At 29.2% G+C, this 24,335-nt stretch overlaps 1 protein-coding gene across 2 annotated transcripts in view; it reads right to left on the bottom strand.

Moving 5' to 3' along the window:
• The window catches only part of LOC129947349 (protein sprouty), a 79,345-nt gene that overhangs the window by 5,569 nt on the left and 49,441 nt on the right, over positions 1-24,335 (bottom strand). The window contains exon 1 of one of the 2 annotated variants that reach the window (XM_056057874.1): positions 19,878-22,295. The exons of the other annotated variant lie outside the window; for it this stretch is intronic. The gene's annotated coding sequence lies outside the window, so the exon portion shown is untranslated. Of the gene's footprint in view, positions 1-19,877; positions 22,296-24,335 lie in introns of those variants that run through there. 2 annotated transcript variants of the gene reach the window in all.

The raw sequence follows: 24,335 nt of genomic DNA, 5'->3' as shown, positions 1-24,335 counted from the left end.
TTTACGGATATTTTTAAGAATAAAATAATTCAAGCATTACTTTAATATAAAACGTAGATGTTGAAATTACTTTTGGGAAAATTTATTTTGAGAAAATAGAAGAAAAGCTTTTGAAGACAAATGATATTTGGGAAAATACAAAAAAATATAACGAATAAAAATGAATATGAGTCAAAATTTGAATCTGTGTATCTGAAATATTTCACGTTTATTATTATACAGAGTTCGGCAACATTTTACATTAAATAATAAATTTTGTAGGGATGCATATGAAGATGTGTGTGCAAAATTCGTCTTACACTCTTATTAGACAATCCAAGGGCAGCTGCATATTAAAGTTCTGAACGCATCGGAGATTTCTGGATAGACGCACTTACACGTGCCACTTTATCCGGCGTTGTTGCGGTTAAAGGTCGGCCAGACGATCTCTTTAGCTTAAAACCCGTTGCTCTAAAGTTTGATAATCAATCTTGAATTGTTTTTCTATCCGGAACAAGATCATGTTGTCCAAGTTAAAACCGAATGCGAAATGCTCGCTAAGTAGCAATCACAGAACCACCATTACGGATATATTCCTCTACGACAAATGCGCAATGCTGACCGTGCCACGCCATTATGATTACTAAAAACGGCACCTAGACCTCTAACTATCTTTACCCGGAATACCATTTTATCTATAAATAGCTGTAAATATAATCGTATAAAATTACGGGACGTTTTTTGCCGGACAATGTATTTTTACCTCTTTAGATTTTTAATTAATTACGTAAATCTGAACAATGTAAAAAATTTAAGAACCATGTCACGACAGTACCCGTGAAGTGATGGTTAGTGCGTTCGACTGTCATTCCAGAGGTCCAGATTTCAATCCCTGCCTATGCCATCTAAAGTTTTTTTTTCCCTGGTACTGCCTCTTGCGATTAATTGACAAATCTTCCAAGAGTAATACTTGTCTCAAAAGTGCTTTCTCAAGTAAGCCGTTCGGATTCGGCTTAAAACTAGTGGTCCCCTAAATTTCTGGCAAACATTACTCGCACAAAAGAATGATTGAGAGTTGTTGGTCACAAGGCCCTAGTTATCTAGCTGCGCCACCTAATTTAATGTTTATACTATTTACTTGGGCTCCAAAACAATTCTTAAAGCTTTACACTAAGAGATCTCTGTGGCTTATTCTCATTGCCATTTAAAAAAATAATTGGGTCAGGAAACTTTTCTTTCAAAACTTCGAACTGTGACTACAAATTTGGTATCGGTTTTGAAGCTAAGTTTAACGTGTGCCGTTTCATTTTTAGTAATGGAGTTACTTGTCAAACAAAAACATTTTTAAACTTCAAAAGTTAGTCCCCTTTTGTTTTTCTTAAATTTGTGTTTAGTAAAGAAGTATTTCTTATTTTAACTCAGTATTTTACGAAACAACTTATCTTTTTTATATTAATTCGGAGACTTTATACGAAAAATTTGTATTTTGCGAAGAAAATTTCAAGAATATTTTAGGCTTTCTTATATCCGTGTTTCTGCTCTTTAAAAACACATCTTATTTTTTTGTCTAGCCTTTTTACAAAAAGGAAAGATAAGTAAAATTATAAATAAATTCATGATTAAATGGTTTCTGCACGATGGTAGGTTGGCAGAAGATTTTGAAATCGGAAACGGAGTCAGACAGGGCTGTATTCTGTCGACAATATTGTTTTTGTTGGTGATAAGCGATGATCTGCGCTCAGCTCTGTCAGGTAGCGGAGGGATCCAATAGACTTTGAAATCCTATTTAAAGCACAGGATCATGGATCTCCATCAAATGACAACAAGTGTGGAGAGAGAAGCAGAAGTTGTGGGGCTGAAAATTAATTCCGGCAAAACAAATATGATCGGCCTCGGAAACCGACCATCCTCTCAAATAAATATTTTCTCGCAACCAGGGGATAACGTGGAGAGCTTTCAATACCTTGGAAGTATCATTTTCATCGAAGGCGGAACCGAAAAAGACGTCATCTGCAGCAAAAATTTGGAGGAATAACTCTATCAGCTTAAGAACCAAGCTACGACTGTTTCGCACAAATGTCGAATCTGTTCTTCTTTATGGGTGCAGCACTTGGAAGGTTACTTCAGTCATAACAAGAAAGCTGCAAACCTTCGTGAAAAGATATCTTCGGAACATCTTATGGATTTTCTGGGCAAACCGTATATTAAATGAGCTTCTTTATAGAACGACAGGTCAGGAACCTATAGAATCTATAATACGAAGACGTTAGTGGAAATGGATTGGACATACGCTTCGAAAAGGTAAAGACTGCATTGCAGGCCAAGCAATGCAGTGGAATCCGCTCACACAGGATGGAAGAAGAGCTGGACGACCGAGAAGCACGTGGCACAGGACAGTCGAGGCGGAATCAGCGTCACTAGGCAAAAGGTGGTGGGAGCTTAAACACATCTCCGGAAACTGTACACGATTGCTTGTAGGCGTAGTAGAGGCCCTATGGGGCATAAAAGGTTTCCAACGGACTTAACAGGTCTGAAGACCTAAGTATGGTTAATTGGTATGACAACTACTTCATCTTGACCACAAGTTGACACATCAAATGTTCCTAAATATGATTTATGTAAATTCAAGCTTTGTTCGTTTTCTATCAAAAAGAAGTAAACTAACGAATTCACGGTTTTCTACTTGAGATTCAAGTTCCGAACTGCGAATATTATAAACAATTTTTTTCATAAATTGAAGGCATTCCAAAAAGCTCACGCAATACAAAAAATTACATGAATAAGTAGCAGGCAGGTATGTGGATAAACAGGTCTCTGCGGCCTATGTATACTTTGTTCAAAATAAATTCTTCAAACACATTTTTTTTATATCGCAGTCCTCATTCTTATATGTTTCTTTACACACCTTAATGTCGCTTAGCAGTTTATTCTTAAAATTCTATATCCCCAAATAAAAATATCACATTATCTCTTTTTTTATGTTAACTATATTAATTTATTAATAACAATAAAAAACAGGAATATTTTTTTTTGTATCTTTATCTGTAATTTATTCCACTCTTTTTTAAAAAAAAGTCTTAAAATTGTAAAAGAATGCATACTATATAAACATACATATGCTCATATGCTCTTATATACTCGAGAAGGTATCTATCTCGTTAAACATCTTTAAAATTAATTGCCGGCATTAAAGCTCTTCATTAACATAATACAAAGTGTTTGCTTGCAAAATAGCACAAACAAAATAAAATTGAGAAACAAAAAAAAAAAAACTAAAACTAAAATTGTTTAAAATAGAAAAAGCATTGATTTTGTATTTTGATATCGCAAAGAGTAATTTAGATTAGGTATATATTTTTTTTTTATAACTCTAGAAACATTTTCGAAATAATAAATTTATGTTGTTTTTTTTTAAAGTTTTTGTTTACTTTGAACAAAAATGTTTAAATAAATTAAATTTACCTTGAATTCCATTCATACGAAATAAACATTCAAACATATAACAACAAAAATTGAAAATTTCTGTAGTTTAAACAAATAAATTTACAGTATTTGCCACAAATAATTGGACATTTAAATATTTTTTTATATAATCCCTATCGAATAAGCTCTAAAGTGCTTTGAAGCTATCAAAAGCAGGGCAAATATTGACATCGAAATCTAATAACTACATTCCCAAAATCTATGTCTCACCACTATTTTTGTGTCAAAAATATTCCCAGTTATTTTTAAGTATTGTTGTGTAAACCCAGATAATATTTCTGTCTAAATAATTTTCGCATAGACTGTTACTAGACTTGATTTTGTTTTCTCTATAATTTTTGGCACCTTTCAAAAAATTAAAAAAAAAATATTTTAGCTCTACATCTCGCTTCGAATCTTATTATTGTGTTAATTTTAGCATACCTAACTATTTTTCTCCAAGTTATCTATTTTTTTGTTCTTCCTTTTATATTTTCGATTTCTATTTATTTATTCCTCTTCTTTTGGTTTTCTTTTTTTGTTTTTGTATATTTTGTATGTGCTCTCGACTTTAACTGGCGCCAACATGCTTATTTGATTAACAATATTTTTTTTGAATTTAATTAAAATTTTTAGCCATAAGCAAAGAGCGTGAAGATGATCTTGAAGAATCGTGGAAAATTAAAATTAAAAAAGAAAAAAAAAAAGAAAAAATCGATGAATAGAAAAATATTTGTATATTTATTTGAATTGACGATTGATCGAATACATTTGGTCAATATTTGATTGAAAAACAAAACGTGAAGATCATCTGGGCGACGACTATGATGTGAAACAACAGGGAAGGGGCACTTTTTTGATGATGTGCATTTGTTTGAAATTTTAGATATTGAGTTTTATTTCTAAATGTGTCATGTGTCACAAGCTCTAATAATAATTAATGTTCTCCGATAAGAGGTTTCATTTATTACATATTTATTTCATTGAAAAGAAACTTCAAAAATTTCAACTTTAAAGTCTTGAATCCAATTCGCAGCATTCCCATATAGGCGTTCACACAAGAAATGCCTAAAACTGGTTAATCATAAGATCTAGGTTGCCAGCTGGAATCCATTCGTCGTGATTATAACACGGTCAGGAAAATGTTCGGGTGTAACTTCAAGTTGCAAACTGTTACTGCAAATTTGTATCATTTTTGTAGTAAACTTTTGTAATTTAAAGGGTCTGTCCTTGTTAGTTTGATTTTTGCTACAAAAGAGACAATTTTTGAAACAAAGGACTATTAGGATTAAAATCACCTTTTGAAAAAACATCGTTTTCAAAACCGTCGTGATTATAACACGGTCAGGAAAATGTTCGGGTATAACTTCAAGTCGCAAACTGTTACTGCAAAATTTGTACCATTTTTGTAGTAAACTTTTGTAATTTGAAGGGTCTGTCGTTGTTAGTTTGATTGTTGCTTCAAAAGTGACGATTTTCGAAATAGAGGACTATTTAGACTGAAACCACCTTTTGACAAAAAAAACATCGTTTTTATCGTGATTATAACACGGTCAGGAAAATATTCTGGTATAACATCAAGTGAAAAACTGTTACTGCAAAATTTGTACATTTTTGTAGTAATTTCAAGGATCTGTCGTTGTTAGTTTGATTTTCGTTTCAAAAGTGACAATATTCGAAATAGAGGACTATTTAGATTGAAACCACCTTTAAAAGAAAACATCGTTTCAAAACCGTCGTGATTATAACACGGTCAGGAAAATATTCAGGTATAACTTCAAGTAATTTTTGTAGTTAACTTTTGTAATTTGAAGGGTCTGTTGTTGTTAGTTTGATTTTTTCTTCAAAAGTGACAATTTTCGAAATAGAGGGCTATTTAAAATGAAACCGCCTTCTGAAATGCATCATTTTCAAAACCTCCAAATCAATATTAATCAGATTTGAAGACCATCATTTATTGACGCATTTGCAAAAGTCAACGTCAGTCAAATTTCTTGCAAACGTTTACGAAGTTTACACTAGTTGCCTTCCATTCAAGATTGAAAACCTGTGATTTCGGCCAAAGACCTGCACTAGAGCTTAACAATACCAATCAAAAAGACGAAATTTTGCTACACCTGGTTTATAATTCAGAATATTTGGTGAAATATTTTATAAAAACAAAATAAGACAGTGGTAACTTTTCTATGTAAACCAATAAATACTTTTAAAACCTTATAACAACCCTGTTCGTTGCTGAGAGAAAATTCAAAATGTGTTCAGCGTGTAATATTTTCACCTGTTTCCGACAAAATCAAATTCATTATTTTAAAAAACGCACCAGATGTTATATTTATACTGTTAAAATTACTAAATTCATGCTTTTGAAACTATTTACATTTCTGAACTTGAGGAATCTGTAAAACTTAATCATTGTAAAATTAAAAAAAAAATGATTTATTATGTTTATATGGAGCTGTGTAAACGTAGAACACATGTTTAAATTTTTTTCTTGAAATGCTCATAACATTGAATAACTAAAAATTCAGAAACAAAATTTTAAATATTATAATTTATATGTTGGCCTTAACAAACATTACTACACAAAACCAAGTCTATAAATTAAATACTAAAATACATCCACTCCACACGAATATTATCTTCTCACGAACGTAAAAGGGGATTGTTAATGAAACCAAAAACGTCACATGATTGTCAACGTGACATCGTGGGAGTGTGACATTTTTTCTTTTTTGAATGAATATTGTTTTTTGTTTCTTCTTATTTTTCAAAATTTTGTTTTCCTATCTATCATCTTCGTTGTGAAAATTTACAAAAACAAAAGATATGTATGTTAAATCAATATTGTTGTTCATAAAAATGTTCATAGCATTGCTCTTTTAGTTTATAGTTTGGGACGTTATGTGAGAAGTGTGTCAATTTTTTTACTTAACTGTTAATAAATTTGTTTCAAAATAGACGTTTAAGATTATTAAAAAAGCTTAATTAATCATTTTACATTCGTGAAGAAAAATATACCGCACTAACTTTCAAATGATGAATACCTTTTTTTAACAATTCTTTTTGTATCGTTACTAAGAAAAGATATACCCATAAAAGTGTAACTTAACCTCCTGTACTATAATTATTGACTGAGTTAACAAAATTCAACACTTATCTGTTGTAGAAAGAATTAAAACATAATTTTGTTACATATTTAATGTGTGCGTTTTATTTCAACATAATTTTTTAATTAAATATTTAATTTATGTAGTAAAATGGTCGAAAATATATAAAAAAAAAAGTATAGTAACTTCCGTGAGTAGTGGTTTAACCAGGCATGACGTCAAGTTGTTAATCAGCTCGTGTTTTTTTTTTTGATAATTTCTTTCATAAAATAAATGGAACTAAAATAAATGGAACTTAACGATTCTACGATGCTAAAGAGGATATAATCAGAAAATAAAAAAACGAACATGTGAAGGTTGATCTTAAATTTATCCTCATACATTTTTTTTAAATTTCATTCATCTCTGACACGCCCTTATTATAAATATATTTATGTACGTATGTATTATTGTATATTAATTCATATTTCTAGATCAAAGTAGACAATTTATGTATAAATTTAATTGAAATTTTGGTTATAAAAATTGATATAAAGATTTACACATTAGATCGTATGGGAACTTATACATTTGACACGTTTTTAATGACGTCAATCTGTGTGTTTTTATAAAGGAGTTCTTTTTATAAGAATTTTATCACTCAGCAGTCTAAAAGACATGAAGTAGTATGAAGGTGTGGATGTAGAAGCAAAAATAAAAGAATTCTTTTGTATATTTCATTTTTCTATTTATAGGTTCATTTTTTCTTATGAGTTCTTTTTTTCTTCAAAATCATGGGAGTCACATCATAGACAACACAGTTTTTGTTGTTATCCTTGTTGGGGTCCTTTCAAAATTTATTATGCCATGTTTGTAAAGGTTATGTGTATCTTTGCTGTTGTTGTTTTTGTTTTTGGTTTATATTTTTTTAAGCAAAAGTTCAAATGAAAGGAAGTTTCCACATACATACATATGTATTGTATATATCTACCTGCATATTACAAAATTGGCATTCAATGTGGGTGGATTTTATATTGATATAAGGTTTTTTCTTAGGTACATATACTTATGTATGTACCTACATACATATATACTATAAATATTATTATTTTCAACATATATTTATGTATACATGAATGAGATAGGCTTGTTGTAGGTGTCAATGACGATATATAAAATGTATGTAGTTATGTATGAAAGTTATGAATGGCATATAGATGGAAATTGTGTGTTTTTCGTCATCAAGTTGAGATGTTGTAGGTGTTAAGGCTTTTAATTTAAGTTGATTTCTTATTTTGATTATAAAGTCTATCTGTAGTAAAAATATAATAAATTCAGTTTTTGTATGAGAGCATATTTATAGAGCCATCAATAGAGATATCTGTCGAATTTTATGTAGAAGCTTAATTCAAGACCCATTTGTTTTAAAATCAAACCTTAAGTTAATTTTAAGACACCCTATAGATCAAGTAGCTTCAAGCCAATTAAACTGATGTTTGGATATCCTTTTATTTAATAGGTGGTGGATAATATAAACACCAAATTTCATTGAATTTATTTGACTATTTAACGAACAATTCACTGAGACAAGAAATTGTTTGTTTCTTCAATGAATTTTTTTCGTTGAATAAAATCTTATTCGTCAATCTGTCAAAAAAAAACAAACTGATAAATAACTTTGGCTTTGTTAAATGAATTTATTTATTATCCTAACGAAATTCATCATCATTTCTGTTATTATTAAAATTTTAAATCATAAGTATGTATTATGAAAATTATGGTAATACCAGTTTCTATATTAATATTTAGACTTTCCAAGGGCCTAGAGCTTTGATTTTGTAATGCTTAATCCGGGTCTGATCCAGGTTCAAAACACAATAACAGAAAATAAAAACACAAAGAAGATGCCTTCAAGTCATTTATACTTTTTTCCTTATGTTGTTGTTGTTGTTTTGTTAATACTTTTATAATGTTGTGTCACTGGTTTGGTTTGGTTTAGGTTACCTTAGATTTTATTGCAGATGTCTGTCTTTGAATCTTTTTTTCATTAAACCTAAATGCAGTTTGTTTCTTGCGTCTTGAGAATACAATATTCCTTTCCTTGTGTGTTGTTGTTTTGTGATTGTGCATGAGTGTGTGTGTGTGTATTTAGAGGAAACATCTGTTCTGGTTTGATTTTCCTACCATTTGGAACTTGAGGGGAAACTCTAGATTATACCTGTTTCTATAAAGTAAAGAAAAATATACCTTTATATAGAGAGAGGAACAAAACAAAACGATAAAAATGAAGAACAAAGGTGTAGGTATCTCTTCTGTATAAAAACTCTGCACACAACATCTCTTATAAGAGAGAAAGGTCGATCACTTGATTTTTAAGTTGATATTAGTAAAATATTTAGGTATATCTTTGGACATAAATTATGTGGCATTACTTTAAACTTGAATGAAAAAAATATCAAAGAACAGATTTCTTAATGGAATTAAATAATGAAATGAAAAAAAAATCCAAAAGATCAAAATTTTAAGAAGAAAATCCCAGCCAGACAACATTCACACAACGGCTGTGGATCGGCGGCGTCAACTGTAACACGTTGTTGTCTCCTTAAATCTTAAAGAAGAATCTCTAAACAGAATATACTTTATACTACCTACCTAGCAGCAGTAGTAGTAGTCAAGTCAAAACCATTCAGAATATTTTTGTATTTACATATAGGTAGTTAAATTTCAGTGAGGTAATCAAGCAAACAAATAATAATATAATATCTGATAATTCTGGAATTTCCAATTTGAATTTGCATTTTAAGTTGAAATTTAAGATTTTTTTTTGTTTGTTGTTTTCATTCAGAAGTGTCTTTTTAACATCTGAAGAAATATTTTATAAATATTAAGTTGATAATATGTAGAATGATACAGAACAAAAAAGTTTAATATAATTCAAAACACCTGTCTTTTGTGCCAAAATATTTGCTTGTAGGCTTTAAAAGAATAGTTTAATATGTGTTTTTTTGATCGTTCGTATGGATCAACCAACCAAACAGTTGTTTAAAAGATTTTTTTTATTAGATTTTATTAATTTATTATTTTTGATTGAATCTAAAACTTTTGATTTCTAATTCCTGACATACATATAATTGTTCTGTTACTAATTTGAAAATGTAAAAATTATGTCTAAATATATCAAAAGGTCTTAAACTCTTGTACACATTTATCGCTTTCAACCATGTTTCCAGTTTAAATTTTAATGTTAATGTTTTTTTACTTTTGAATAAGTGAAGAAGGAATTCTAAATTAAATTTATAAACAAAAAAGTTCGCTTACGAGTTCCTTACGACGATTAAGCTTTAAATTTAATTTTCATTAATATTCGTTGACGGATAGCCTTTTAAATAATTTTGGTTTAAATTTAGCATTGGAAAAATCTTATTTCTAAAAATAAAAAAAAGTATGATGAAATTATTATCGATACTTGGTCATTCTTCTTTAAAAGATTAGGTTTGGTCTTTGGGGTAGAAGCGTTCTTAATTTTAAAATCTCTGCATATCTATCAATTTTGAAAAAGTATACTTTATTATCGCATGTCTCATTTTAAATGTTATATATTGCAAGAAAAATTATTTTCTTCTTTGGCTGTGATACATATATTCCGCAGTGGATCTTAGTAAAGTATTATTAAGGCTGAGTTAAAGTATTTGAATAAAAACTATTATATATCATACCTAAGTGCTAAGATTTAAGATTGTTTTGAGTGATTTATAAAATAAGTTTGATCTACAAAAATGAAGTACATTTTAATTCCACAGAGTTTTGAAAGAATGATGAATTTTGCCAAGTAATTAGATAAGTAGATCCTATAACTTTATACGAGCTCTCAAATCAAGATCGTTGAGCATTAAAAATATACAAATTTAATAATAGCAAACAGTGTGATTAAAAAACAAAGAAGCTAACATTGAACCTGTTATACACACTATACACACTATTTAATCTAAACATTTCTAAGTATCTATTGATCTTAGTTTTGTGACGATATTTTAAGTGGATTCAGAGTGTACTATCTACAATGTATACATAATACACTACACAACACACCCCTTTTTACATGGTCGACATCGTCGTCGTTTATAGTTGTTGTTCTTGTCATCATCGCCGTTCGTCGTCGCCGTGTCGTCGCTGTAACAAAGTAAATACTTCGTTCAAAATTCTGCACTCGACACACAACTGTCTTTGTTTATAAACAACAAGTATAAAAAACTAAACGACTGCAAAACTACTTAATGAAGTCTTTTTTTTTATTTTCTAGTTTACCGTGAATTGAACAAAAAAAATGATAAACAACGACATTTTACAGGCAGATTTCTAACACAGTAGCTAAGTTGAGATGTAATGTTTGTTTAATGTTTTCATAGCCTTCATTTTTGTACTTAGGTGGACAAAATAACTAAAAACAACGACTTTTAAATTTCAAAAATAAGATTAATGTTTTCTTAAACTAATTGAGGCATTGAGAGAAGGTTTTTTTTCAGATGTCTCAAGTCTCTTAAATCAAAATTTATTGATATTAATCGATCTTACACCAGAGTTTCGAACAGAAATGAATCTCATTTAACAGAGTGAGAATCAACAAGAACAAATATTTTTCACAAGCTTTTCAATATTCTTTTTTAGTTCATATTCATAGTGAAGTAATATTTAAAAATGAAATACATACTACAAAATAAAAATAAAATGCAAATAACGGAAATTTGTACGTTCAGAACAATTATTTTATTTTTTAACTATAAAAATGACTCCATTAAAACATTTTGGGGTATATTTTTTCAATGAATTTATTTTTTGTATTATAAACATTGAGTGTGCGATAATGAGAAGGGATATCCGGTGACATTCAATTAGCAAACATAGCAAAATAAACAAATAAATTTAAATACTTACAAAACACACACATATTCACACACATACACATGCTCGAATGTTTTTATATATACCGATAAAAATATGTCGTGTAGTTGTAGTGTCGCCAACCAAATGGTACAGACTTATAATTTTTGTTTTTGGATTTATAAAAGCAAAATAACAATACATTTATAGCTTTAAAAAAAGGAACGAGCTTGAGGCGCGTTATGCTATGACTGTAATGTATGTCGCGCCCAAAAGGCTTTAATCGCGTAAATAGGCCGCATCTGAACTGCTGAATGCCATTCGCGCATATATACAATCTATCTTTGCACATGTTATCTCTTTGGCTTAGCGTTTATTTTCTCTCGTTGTATATATAGTTTTTGTTGTTGTTATATTTCAGTTTGTTGTTTTTTTAATTTTCTGTTGTTCCATGTGCGAGCGGGCATAAAAGTAGAATTCATTTTTATGCGGATATCCGTTCTGGTTTTTTTTTTATTATCATTATTTTTGAAGCGATGCGATATTTATTTTTGTACTATTCTGAATGGGTAAACATATTTCGTTTAAATTCTTACACTTACCCAAAGTGTGAATTTGAGAAGGTAAATTAAATTTTAGGATTTTTTTTGTTGCTTGATTCATTTTAGAAGCCAAAAACTTTGAACCTTATTCAACTTTATTTTGCAATGACGATGAATGACGTAACGAGGCATATTTTTTCAATGTCATTTATATTGCTTAATTTTACTTAATTTTCTTAATAGGACTCAACACAAAATGTGAACCTGGAGATCGTTGCGGAAATAGAAATAAAAACAAAATAATATTGAGGCATTTAGAAAAAGAGCTGAGTGAGTTTAAGGAATTATGTATGCAAAATCATCCTAGTTTTAGAGTTTAACTCAAGTTATTCCTTTGAATTTGAAGAGTCTAATTTTAATTTCGAAAAGAAAAACTAAGCCCAAAAGTCAATGAGACTAAAAAGCAACAACACTTGTTTTGTAAAAGTTTTTTTTCTTGTTTTGAACGATTGTTCGACAGAACAAAATGACAGTGGATTTTGCTACGAAAGTCAGACTTAAATATCATAGGTACTTTAATATTATCAAGGCAACACAGAAAAATAGTTTTAGTTTTTAGCTAGAATATAAAATCCATCCAAGTTTTTGAAGGTCGATAAGTCCACGATAAAATACGCATTTGCCTTAACTGTTTAAATGTTTTAAAATAATATATTTTCTAAACTGTCTTAAGCTGTTATAATACTATTTTTTTAAATTAATTAATTTGTTGAAAGCTGAGTCAAAACAGCATTGGTTGAGTCTCAATATGTTAAAAAAAAAACAAACTACTCTATAATTCATTAAAAAAACATCTTCCACTATCAAAGCACAGACAAAACTTTACTATTTTTTATAATAATTTTTTCTTGTACTAAAAATAAATTAATTAATTAAATTTTCAAATCCTTAATATAAACCAATAAAAGTTTCCTCCATATTAAAAAAAAAACACCCACATACAAAACACACTCTCTTTGTCTAATACGGCACGTGCTGTCGACCTGTCAACAATATCCTCAAAATAATAATTTTATTCTCATAGCTTGGCTAATAAATAAAAAAAGGTGTATACAAATATACCTACTCAAATTTTGTGTTGAAATTAAAATCACCTATCACAATCGATATTCATGAAATCGAAAAAAATATTAAGCAAAATACATTTTTACCTTGCAACACGTCATCCTAGGTGGAATATTCGTACACTTATATATTTAATTTAATTTTTGTCTTTCAAAAATAAAATACAAATAAAAATACACCAACGTCAATGCAACTCAACTTGCATTGATGATGACATCAACACAAAACACCAATGACAACGACAAACGACCAACAACAATCTACAACAAACCATCCTAATCTTTCAAAAATCGTAATCGTTTTTCAAGACAAAAATGACGCGTTGTATGGTGAATAGTGGAATTGAATGGTGTATGATGTGTGATATGTGGTGGCGGACTGCTTGCTTGATAGAAAAATCACATGAATTCTAAAATTTAAATAAGAAATTTTCATTTTATTTTTTTTTTAAGATAATGATGTGTCTTAAGTATTGACTTCGAAAGTTGCGAGTTTTTGAACTAAGATGTTTTTTAAATCAACATAAAATAAAACAAATAATTAAAATAAAATATCAAGTGAGAAGAAAAAGATACGCAAGCAAAATCACAAAGACGACAAAAAAGAGTGTTGGAATATCGATTCCAAAACGAATGTCTATAATTAGTTATTCAAAAGAGGAATTAGTATATTAATTTTATTTGGCTACCTGAATAAATTATTGAAAATTCAATTTCAATCAAATATTTATCTCCTGTTTTCAATCACCAAACAAGATAGAAAAAAAGAAAAGAGAAGAGACAAAAAAAACAAAACAAAAATATAGACTCAGACGAAAACTATAATTTTGAAGAAATTTATTTTATGTACATCATTATTTTGAAACGGAAAACGCATATCTATTTTGCATATTTATAGGAATGATTATTTCTGTAGTAATTTAAACTGATAAACACACGTAGATATGACTTTTTTTTATTGTTTTTAATTTAATTCATTTACCTTAAAGATTTGGAATGAGGTAGTTGAGGATTTCGTCCTAATATTTGCATAAAATTTCGACGTTAAAAATCAGAATGTAACAATGGTTGAAATCCCAAGGTTGCTGTGGCCAATTGTGAACAATTCTTGGAGAAATAACACGGTCTTGGTACACCAATATTTTGTAAAAATTTCAATGCTTTGTTGGTTTGTCGTTCCATTTTTAGGGAATGGCTCGTTTTAACTTTTCAAAAATGTCAAAAGACAAAGCTTCAAAATGAACATCTGCCAAATTTCGGCAGTTAGTATGTTACGATTTTTAGTAATGGTGTAGTTTTAATTTTTCAAATGTCAAACGATGAGAGCTTCAAAAGTGACATCTACCCAATTAATATGAGTATGTAGGTTACGATTTGCTACTTTTGGGAGTATAATTTGATACAACAGTGAAATACTTAAAAATGTTGACAGCTTTTTACATAATACGACAAATTTTGACGATAATCTTTGTTAAGTTATAAAGAAAAGTTAAATGAAAAATTCAAATTATAAACAATTACAACATAATATTTTATGTATTTAAAATACATTCTTTTTTAGATGTTAGTCAAATACAATTTTGAATTCTACATTTTTCGAATATGTCTACTGCAACAACGTCAAATCAATGTCTAAAGATTTTGATTTTTTTGACGCAAACTCATAGTGTTTAGTAAATACATTAAAACAAACTTATTGAAAATGACCTTTTCGTAAAGTTAAAAGTAGTTCAAGGACAAGTCGTTTAAATTTCTAAAGTTTTTAAATGACAAAGTAAAATAAAAAATAAGATATCTAAGAAAATTGATCTTTGAAGGAAAAACCTTCTTCATTGTTCCTACAACTTTAAAATTAAAGAAATCAATTGTTATTGAGTTATTAAAAACAACCAATAGTTCATAAGTTATTCTAATAACTACCTGTTTAGTTTATCCTTTTAATAAAGTGTGTTCTTCCTTCTTTTCCAGAATGTTGTGCAACACAAGAAACACTAAATCTAAACAGAAGAACCAACAAACGCTCATATTACACAATAGGGTAGCAAAATTTTACAGCAAAAAAGTGAGTATCCAAATTCATTTCGTTTTTAAATCTTTTTCAGTTTGCAAATGAAGATTTTAGAGAAGTCTCTAAAATGCCTACATCGATTTTGTTGAATTTTCCAGGCTGCCTTAAAACTAGCCAACTGACTGATTTTCAAGCAAACTTTGGAAAGGTAGAACTGAACCTTGTTGCGCATACATATATGTAAGTACTTTCCAAGAATCTATCATAAATCTAACTTATTTATAATACAACATAGAGCAACAAATCATTTTCCTGTAATAATAAAAAAAAAACTGTTCTAAAATGTCAAACTTTTAAATTCCCCTAAACTATTAATACATCTCCTTTTCAATGAACATAAAATCAAAGATAAACTTAAGTATATTTGATAACCAGTTAAGAGTAAAAGTCTAAGTAGAGCCATTTTAGTTAGATTTACACTGTTAACACACTTAAAAAGTGTTTGAAAAATAGTGCAAACATTAATAAAATCCTAAGTTTTAATAGTCCCTTAAAATAAAAAATAAAAAAAAACCAAGTTTCATAAAACTTTGCATTCAATCTTCTTTTATTTTTTTTAAACATTCATTCATTAAATTGAAAACCCCAAAAACAAAAATATATATACCCTCGAACATCATTTTATGATTAAATAATTTCAATGCTCTAATCTATAGGTATACGCATACGCATACCTACAGATTCATATAAAATAGCAACATTTCATTGAGGAAATTATCTGTCAAATAGTTAAACAAACAAAACAATTTAAAAGTATAATAAAGTATATTTAATATACATTTTGATACCATCACATCGCTCTCTTGCTCTCACATTAAAAAAAAAAAAAACAACAAATATTCTTACACATATGTACATATAAATAATAAATAAATAAATTCAATCCTTTTTCAAATTATATTTTTTTATTTTGTTTTTATTGTGTATTTCCTCAGCAATAAATAACTATACCTATAATTTTTATTTCACATACAAATAAAAACAAAAAAAAAAACAAAAACAACAATCATATATATTAACACAGATACTTTATAGAATAAATACATTTATGTAGATATAGATACATTTTAAAGAGTATAAAATATCTCTGGGCCATTGGGTTGTTTGCGGTGTATAAAACAAAATGCCAATCGTATTTGTATACATTGTAGCCATAGGAAATTCTAATTAGAAATTAAATTTATTGTCAAGAGTGCTAGCTCGAGTTGGGTTATTGTATCATGGGGATCTAGATTCTAGAATCTAGAGTCACAGCGAGAGCAGAGCATCGAGCAACCTAAACTAGGTTCTATTTGAATGAATTTAAAACCATAAAACCATACCACAACATCATATAGCATAGGAACAAAAAAAAAAACAAATTCGTACAAAAATTAAATAAAAAAAAATCATTAAAAAAAGTATCTATGGCACATTAGATGGGTCGAAAACCGGATTATTATTGCCGCGTTAGGGTGTGTTATTTAAGAGCCAGATACACTGTATCTCATTTATGTAGGTACATATTTATTCCTCCTCTCGTAAAATACATTTTGAGAGAATTAAAATTATTCTATGTTATACTAGCCTCTTCCTGTTATTGTTTAACATATTCTAGAACAAACTAAATAAAAGTAAACGTTTTTGTCCCAAGTAATATTTATTAAAAAAAATATTATTATTATTATTGGAAACCGGAAAATGCATGCTTAAGCATTTGGGAGACGACGACTATGGCTACGGCTACAGCTACGATTACGACTACGACTACGACAACAACCAAGTCATGACAGACAGACATCCAGACAGACAGACTAAGTAGCTTTCTTGAGATACATGTTTGCTTATTTTATTTTCATTTGTAGATACTTTTTTCTTCGCTATTCATTCGAAAAGAGTGCTCGCGCTCTGTGCTCGTAGTATGTAAAGTTGCTTTTAATTAAGAAGAGATACTCTCTATTTTGTATGATTGCTGCAGCAGCAAAAAGTATATTATACAAAAATATCTTTTGTCGCGTTCTAGAGATTGTTTTTTTTTTTTCTTTAAATTTTTATTTTTTGCGAGAGAAGCTATGAATATACACGACACACAACAACGTCGACGTCGTTGTCGCTCGTCGTCGATGGTCACATGCAAAAATAAATTAAGTCACACATCCAACCAAAACCAACAAAACCTACTAAAAGAGGAAAACAAAAAAATAAAAGTGGACTGAAATAAAAAATAAAATATATAAAAATAAACAGATTATTTAAGAAAACCAAGGAAAAAAATCAAATACAAAATAAAAACACCAACAACAACGACGACGATTCAACATTTCAACTTCATTCAGTAAATCAGTTTTGTTGCGCTATTTTACAAACATATAGTAGATTGATTTGTTGGCTATAGGAAACGACCGACGACAGTCTTAACATACAATCAAGGTACAATTTATTTTTATTGTTTTATGTTTTTGTTGTATTTTTTCTTCCTGTTAAAATTTTGGTTGCATTAAATTGCTGCAGTTACAAATTTGTTGATAAAGCTTTTACTAAAGTTATCACGAAAGATAGTATTAAACGTTGTTTATATGTACAAAATTTATAATTAAAGAATAATTACCTAAAGGGTTTATTACTTCCCTGTTTAAGAAACAGCTCAAACATTAGGTTAATAGGAAAGAAGTTAAGAAGAGATTCCTCTTGTCTCAGGATTTAAAATATCAAAATGTGAGAGAAAAACAGAGTTGGATAAAAGATTCCACATTCTTGATGTGCAAAAGTTTATAAGTCTATTTGAAGACTTGTAAACTTAATAATAAAAATTAGAGAAAACAAAGGAAAAGAACAAACATTTTTCATGTATTTTATTCATTCCAAAAATCTAGTAAATTTATTCATTTAAGATTTTTAGTTGAATTTTACTCATACCTTTATTATTAGAGAACTTAATTGATCTCTTGACTAATGTTAAACCTGAACTAATAAAATAATTTGTTTCATATTTTGAGTTTGTTCCTTAAAATCGTCAAAGCGTGAGAAAGTTTGTAGCAATCAAACTCCAAACAATAAAATTCTCTTAACTTGATAAATTTATCGTTAAATGAAAAAAATAAAAATTGAATGTTGTTGACAACAACAATTGATTGATTTAAAAAAGATCTTGCAAAAATAATAATATTAACTTGTTTTTTGCTATTTTTCTTATTCAAAATCACAATATTGAAAAATAGTTTGTAATCAAACAATGATTTTTAAAAAGAATGTGTATTTCTTATTAAAATTTATTTCTAGGATCATTTAAAGCTCAATTATTGTTTTTAATAGTGTTCTTGGCAATTTCAAATATAAAACTTTTTCCTTGAAGATATTTGTACTGACTTATTGAAAATTTCTTGAACGAGTTCTTAAGTCATGTCAGAACTATTATTTCTGTTGTATCAAAGAAGGATATTTAAAAAATCAAGTCTTAATAAAGAATTCAAAAAATTTTCTTATGGAATTGGCAGTCGTTGTATCATTTAATGATAATTAGGTTATGTACATTTGCAAGTTAATTTTCTGAGAACTGTCTTAATTCCATACACAGGAAGCATGAATGAACAAAAAAAACAGTATTGTGTTATTTTTGGCTATAACCGACTTTAAATATAATAAATGGGGAATACAATTGAAAGTTTTAACATTACAAAGCATATATTTTCAAAATTGAAAATATTCTGAGATATGTAAGCTTCTACTTAGCTACTAGTGCACGTTTTTCTAAATATTATAGAGCACTATAAACTGAGAGCTGACCTAATCTTTCAAGAACTTTTTAATAGACTTAATTGTATGTTTGTTAAACTTTGTATCTTAAACATGGTTACAGGTATATAAAGCTGATTCAGCCTATTTGTTCAATAAAATGTCTATAATATGTTTATACCCTTCAGAAACCACTCGCTTACTATATTCCTTCAAATCATTTAAATGTGTAGGGTTTCCCGTAAACAGTTTCATTTTGAATAGTCTACCATTTCCGATATTTATCAGGTAAATACTAAGTTAGCTTTAAAGATAAAACAATACACTCTTTTACAATGCATTGAAATCGTTAAAATTCAATACAGAAATGGTTAGAAACAAAATATTATCAATCGAAGAAGAAAAACTTTAAGCCAGAAAGTTAGAAGAAATGTGAACAGCTTTTTTTTACTAACATTATTCACACAATCAACCTTTTATTAGTGCAAGTCCACTGAAGTAAAAAATGTTTTTCGTTTCTTCAAAAGTTCCATGCAAATATGATTTCAATTTAATGACTTTCCACAACTTTTCTAATGACTTATTTCAAGCAATTGTAACTAAAAGCCTATTCAGATATCATTTAAAGATAATTTACTTTCTCGTTGCAAATTTTCTAACTACTTATGATTTGTTAAATGTATTGAAATACTAATCAAAATTAGCTCTTTCATTTTATTTCCAAATAAAATAAAGTTCTTCAATATCTATTGAGCAAAAATTAATTAAAGATACTTCGTTTTCTTCATATACTGAATAGAATAATTATGGAAGTAAATGCTATTCATTGTGCATAAGAATCGCTAATTATATTTCTTCATCGTTGAATATTTATAACAAAGCTCGAATCAATCACGATTCACACATTTCAATTTCAACTCACTTCCGGTGAAAGAGTTTTAAAATAGACAAAAGGTAAAAACTAATTAAAATATAAAGTATGTGTATGATATAGGCTACCAAAGTAGTTAAAAAAACAAGAACTTACATTATTTTACAAAGCAATCAAAGAAAGTTTTCACGCTTAACTCCTTTTATTTGCATAGAAAATATAATCCAAAAAATGTCAGTCTCTCTAAAAACAAAACTGGCTCTGCAACAAAATTTGATTTCGCCGTAAATCTGTTCTTATTTTAATGATGATCGTGATGAATTTTAATTTTGTACTATTATTTATTTTGTTTTCTAAATTATTATTTTGTTTTCTTGAATGAATATTTAATCCAATAAGCTTCAGCAGGTGCAAAGTAATCCACAAACAAATTATAGACAGAAAAATCACTCTTTTTTTTTTTGATTTTCTTCACTTAGCTCAATATTTTTTTTCGCCTTTTTTGCATTTATAAATTATATTTTGTAACGTGTGCTTTAATTGAGCTACTTCATATATACATAGATATAAATATAAATTCGCTTTTTTATTTGTAAATTTGAATTTGTGTAAGCGAACTGAAATCATTAATCACGGTTTTCGTTACAAAAAATAAGAGGCAGCACATCACAAACACTTAATTTTTATTTGTTGCTTTTTTTAAAGAAAAGTGTAAGAAAAAAAAATCAAAAAATTTTCTTTCAATTTTCTTTTTTCATTATTTGTATTTATATTTTATTTTTCCTTCAGTGCGCGCACTATACTCGTAACTCTCGTTGAGCTATTTTTAATTTTTGATTTATTAAAGGGGAAAGCAACGAAAGCAAAAAACCAAATAACAAGAAAAAATTCATTCATTCATTAGATTTGCACGATTGAAGATGAAAGATGAACGATTTTCTTTCTTTCTTTCGTTTTTGATAATTTTTTTTTTGAAAATATTATTTTGGTGTATGAATTTAGACTTTAACTCGTACTACTCCGCAATTTCACTTGAATTTTTATTTTTTTTATATATTTTGTTTAAAGACACATACAACTAATAATCGCGTCTTAGATACAATATCTTTGAATTTTTAGATATTTTTTTGAAAATTTCTATAAGATTGTATCTATTAAATTCGTTTTGTATATTTCGAAATCGAATCGAGATGGTTGGTGTTGGTGTTTGGTTGGTTTTTGGATAAAGATGATGTGAGATTTGTAATAAATATATTTTATATTTTTTTTCCTTCAGGATGTTTTAAGTGTGTAAAATAAGTATCCAAAAATTTTATACTACAAAAAAGCGCACGCACAATAGACAAGTACTCTCTGTACAACTGGGTGTAAAAGATACAAATTTAAATATAAAAATTCAATCTTTTTGTGCTTTATTTTGCTGCTCTCCACAACACGATCAATTCGGGAGGTTTGTTCTCATATTATTTTATTTTTCATGAAATTATAAATCTACACTTTATGTTGTATTTATGGTTTCCTTTATGTAGTTTTATGAAGGCACAATTTTTATATTCATTTATTTATACAATTTACAAAAAAAAACTGCTTATTTTATTATTTATAAATTTATAATTATTGTATTTTTTTTGAATGAAATAAAAATATTATTCGTTCGTCTTTCATATCATAAAACAACCGACAACCGACGATCGCGATCGCTGTTTTTCAGAGGGCTGAAGTTTTAAAGCGAAATGTAACGAATGCTGTGGCAACCACATTAGGAGGTCGAATTCAATCCGTTTCTCTACTACACCAAGATATCACTACCACATATCATAGTATCTTTGTATCTTTGTAGTATGTATGTACTCGTATGTTTTGAATATATACAAATACAATATCATACAAAATTAAAGATCATTGAATTTGCACGTGTGTGTGTGTTCGATAGGGTGTATTTGTGTGTGGGAAAGGTAGTAGGCCTAAAAGGTGTAGAGTGAGCGAAGTGATTTCCTGTGCTGGCTGTTGCTGCTACTTCTGCTTCTGCTGCGGCGAACTAGTATTCAACACGATCAATACCGACAATCGACCGAAAACGTACAACGACTACGACGACGACGTGCAAGCAAAGTAGACACATTAGACACAAAACAACGGAAAACGGCAAAGACAACGGCAACGGCAATTGCAAGCGGTAGCAAAGCTATTCCTCTATAATAGATAAATCAGGCGAATTTATCTTTTCTTAGTTCTATTATTTTTTTAAATATATTTTTTACACTGGATTGAAGATCGCCGGTACACGACGAGAGATATTTTCGCCGTGATTCTTTTACTTTTTTTTCTATCTGCCGTTCGTCCAACGAAACAACAAAATGTATCTACACCAGTTGTTAGTTAACTCGCAATTTTTGAGTAGAAAATGTTAAATTATTTAACCCATTTAATAAGTGAATATAAAACTGAGATATTTTCGCCCGTTAGAAGTTTGAATATTTGCGGTGTGTTTGCTATTTCTTTGCTTATTTTAGTGTTTTTGCGTGAGAGATAAGCTTAAATGACAACACTACAGTCTACTCCATGCGGAATATCTCAAACGACTGATAAATATACACACGAATAGTTTTCACTCTACTCGATTATGTGTGTGGACACATGGGGTGAGTGTATGCGTGTGGCATACACCCACAGATAATCCCACACATCTGAATGGGGATGAGTATCTGTGTGAGTGGTAGAGAACCTGTTTTTGTTGACGTTAAAATTGAAGCGAACGACACACGATGATGACGACGAGAACGGCGGTGATGGCGGGGGCGACCGGACGCGATTCTACACAATCAAACACACGAAGAACAAACAAGACTGAAAAAATACACTTTCGAATAAGTCGTCCCGCTCTCTCTCTTGCAAGGGTAGAAGATTATTATTTCTACATCTGTTCAGAAGTGAGGGTGTGAGCATAATAAACGGAAATTGAAACTAACACTAACTTGCCAGAGTTCATATCTCGATATTCACACAGATACAAATACCAACACATGCAAAGTATTCGTTCTGTGTTCAGTCAAAATCATTTGAAGAATGAAAACTTCTTTGAATAGGAGACGGAGAGGACCAGAGCCATAGAGGCAGCAAAGTGAACCTAACCCCGAACAAAATGTTTTCCTAGCCACCATTCATTTAAAATATAAATCAGGCAATACGAGTTTTTAGTTGTTGTTGTTGTTGCTTTGGAGGTGTGTGTTGGTAGTGGTGTAGTATCTGTGTGAAAATGTTTAGGGTGTATTTGTGTTTCATTAATGAAAGAAAAACACAAAACGAACAGACCAAAACCTTCAATTCAACTTTGGGGGGTATCGCTGTATCTGTTTTTTTTTTTTCGTGTTGTTTCTGTATTATGTTGGTGTTGGTTTTCTTGATGGCGATTTCATTCATATATTGTGTGGATGATTTTTGTTTTGCAAAGCAAAGTAGAGAGACCAGCTTTTGGTTTTGCTTTTCCTATTGCCTTTAGTGCTAGTTGCTGCTGCTGCGGCAGTTTCTGCTTCTGCTGCTGTTTCCTTTCAAAGAACAAAAACAACCAACAAAAATGTTAGGTAGGTAAGTGTACTCGTATATTCTCTTCTATGAATGCATCCGTTCCGTTGAGGAACAGAACACAGAACGCTATACGAGTATACATCAGGCCATGCAGAGGGTAAGTTTTCTCAACTTATAACGTTAACATCCTTCATTCAACTTTGTATGTTGTATATTCTTGTCTTAGTTGTTGGTGTTATTTTGTGACTTGGTTTAATGCGCACGCGGAGTCCTTCGTTCATCTTTTTCATAATAAAGTCATTGATGATGATTTTGTAGAAGTTTTTAGCCTTCAAATTGAAAGAATATCGAACAAATAATCATTTTTATTTTTTGTTCCTTCATGATGGGTCACTATCTATCTAACTACATTTTCGTTTAAATGTATGTATGTATCTATGTATCTAGAAGGAATAAAAATGATATCAGTTCAATACCTAGAATTTGTACGTATATTTTTCTGAATAAAAAATAGTTTTTCAAAGAACTAGGTAGTAAATGGCGACAAATACCGTATATGAGACACAATTATTGCTCCTACCGTTTTTATTTATTAAAGGTAAAATTATAAAATTATTATTTTTTATCATTGCTATGATTATTGGGTGCTTGATTCAATTTTTGGAAACGCCAATTTTATGCCTGGATTGAATAATAAAAGGGGGTTATTGAAAATAGAATAAATAATCAAATTGGGCCTATTATTCTGGGGCTTGTATGTATTGAGTATTGCAGTAGGCTAAAAGAGTTGCCAACTATGAGCAAGTTGTTTAAATCAAGAGGTTTTGAACTGTAATGTTGTACCAACTTTCTGTTGAATAAGTTGCTTCTTTAAAATGATTTAAACTTTAAGGAAGGTCTTGAAATTTAAGGGTCCAATTTTGCTGGATTCTGTTTAAGCTTAACGTCGAATGAACAGAAATATGATAAATTTAAATGGTAATTTTTATTTATTTTTATTTTTGAGGAATTGACAAATCCTTCAAGAGTAATCCTTTTCATGAAAAAGTGCTTTCTCAAACTAGCCGTTCGGATTCGGCCTAAAATTGT

This window comes from Eupeodes corollae, chromosome 2 (genome assembly GCF_945859685.1).
Source record: "Eupeodes corollae chromosome 2, idEupCoro1.1, whole genome shotgun sequence".
Taxonomy (NCBI): domain Eukaryota; kingdom Metazoa; phylum Arthropoda; class Insecta; order Diptera; family Syrphidae; genus Eupeodes; species Eupeodes corollae.
This window is presented reverse-complemented; position numbering and strand designations above follow the sequence as displayed.